The following is a 2,164-nucleotide window of genomic DNA, read 5'->3' on the forward strand; positions in this document are numbered from 1 at the left end:
GCCCTGGAATGTGAATTGTACAAGGAGAACCCCGCCAAAAAAATTGTATTTTAAATTGTATTGAACGCGATTTTTACTGGGGGACCCCCTCGAAAGCAATTGGGCTATTTTCAGGCTAGTTTTGAGTAGTAATTGGGCGGGTTTTGTAGCAAAAACCTGGCAACCCTGCACCAGACAGAGCTGTAAGCGATTCTTCCTATTGTGAAGTCATGCAGTGTGTAACCTCCTGTCGTCGTTCCATCGTGCAATGTGAACACAGCAACAACTGAATGCTACCCCAGATAGTCGTTCAGTGTGAAACCAACAGTGATGCGACGTCTTTGAAAATCGTGCAGTGTGAACTCGGCATAAGACTTTTGCACCCATTCAAGTCAGCGAATGATCACCCCCTGCTGGCCGGACATCCATTAAAGTGATGATGGCTGGTAAAATATTCTTCTCTAAATGGTCAAATAAATCGCATAAAGACGACACAAAACATCTCTGTTTTATTTAGTTTCATTTACTCAGATACTTTAATATTATTGCTGAGATGATAATATTGCTGAGATGAGAGGCCGTCACCAACCACACACGAGAAGCCATAATTAACCTCTTAACGTTACCTGTAATGGAGGCTTCAGCCATTCAGCCAGAACTCAAGACAGTTTTAGACGAGATTTCCTCAGAACTGCAGAGTATATGATAATTCAACTGAGAATCGATAAGGAGAGGAATTGTTTTTGAGCTACACTGACTGAGATGGTGCTAGTTGTGCTGAATCTGCTCGTCCAATCAGAGGACAGAGATCCAAGAGGTCACTGACAGACACACACGTGACTGCAGTGCCACAGCTGTGACTCACGTAACAATATTTACATCTCAAAATTGTCATTTCATTATTATTTTCATAACAACACTCGTAATACTATTTCTAGTTATATGTACTATGCACATTTGAATTTGTTCTTTCTAGAAGTACGTTTTCCCCCTTGGCAATAAAAATATATTTCAATGTGCACTTTGTCGCTATAATTTACAGAAATATGTTAAACAGGATTAATTCTTCAATAAGATTATAAACATATTGTTTTAAGCATTCAATATTTTTCTCATTAAATTTTAGCATATGAAGACAATAGTCGTACTGAAAATCAGGCACACTCACTTAATAAATAGGCCTACGCCAGAAATAGCAATAAAAGCTGTTTTATTTTATATGGACCGGATTGCCTCATCAGACATTTTTATTGGACTGTTATTGGACACTTTCACTCGCAGAATAAAGTAATCATAGAGCATTTCTACAATGGTATTGGCAACTGAAACCTTTACCAAATATATTTGCATATAATGTGCAACACATTCTACCACACAACTATAAATACTGTTCATAGGATTCTCATTTGATGGTATTGACTTTTTTTCGCCATACTATAGAAGTCAATGGCAACCGTTCGGTTACCAATATTCTTCAAAATATCTTCTTCCGTGTTTAACACAAGAAAGAAACTCATAAAGATTTGGAACAACTTGAGGGTTGTAAATTATGACTATTTTAATTTTTGGTTGAACTATCCCTTTAAGGATAGTGATATTGTGAGACTTGAGTTGCTGCACACATTCATTTGGCCATAACATTTACTCTAACCTAACTGCTATAAATATTCATACATATACCCACATAATATAGCCTTTAAGAGAGAACAGGAATAGAGACATTAATTCGGAAGACCAGATGCATGAAAGGAAACTGTCTGTTTAAACAACTTCATTATTTAATCAAATTGTATAATGTAATCAAATTGACAGTAGTAACACAAGAATACACAGATTACAGCATTGTGTATTTCACTGTCTCTCAATGTGTGGCACAACATGAAGATTATGATTATCAAAAATTCAGGTTACTAATATGTTTGTTTCCGCGAATTTTGAGACCAGGCATCACTGCTGAACAGAAAATTGATCTCATTCAACAAACACTGAGATTATTTCACAAAATAAACATCCTCTTCGACCTTACATTAGTGTGCACTCACACACATTCAGATAGATTCAATGTCACACACATACATACAAATTCAGGTTACATCTGCTGAAAATAATCAGGTCTTCCAGTGAAAGTTAATAAAAATAAAATTTAGACCTTGATTTTTGGTGAGACACCCTGTTATGAGGATAA

Source organism: Sinocyclocheilus grahami, unplaced genomic scaffold (assembly GCF_001515645.1).
Source record: "Sinocyclocheilus grahami isolate Dianchi unplaced genomic scaffold, SAMN03320097.WGS_v1.1 scaffold3809.1, whole genome shotgun sequence".
Lineage (NCBI taxonomy): Eukaryota > Metazoa > Chordata > Actinopteri > Cypriniformes > Cyprinidae > Sinocyclocheilus > Sinocyclocheilus grahami.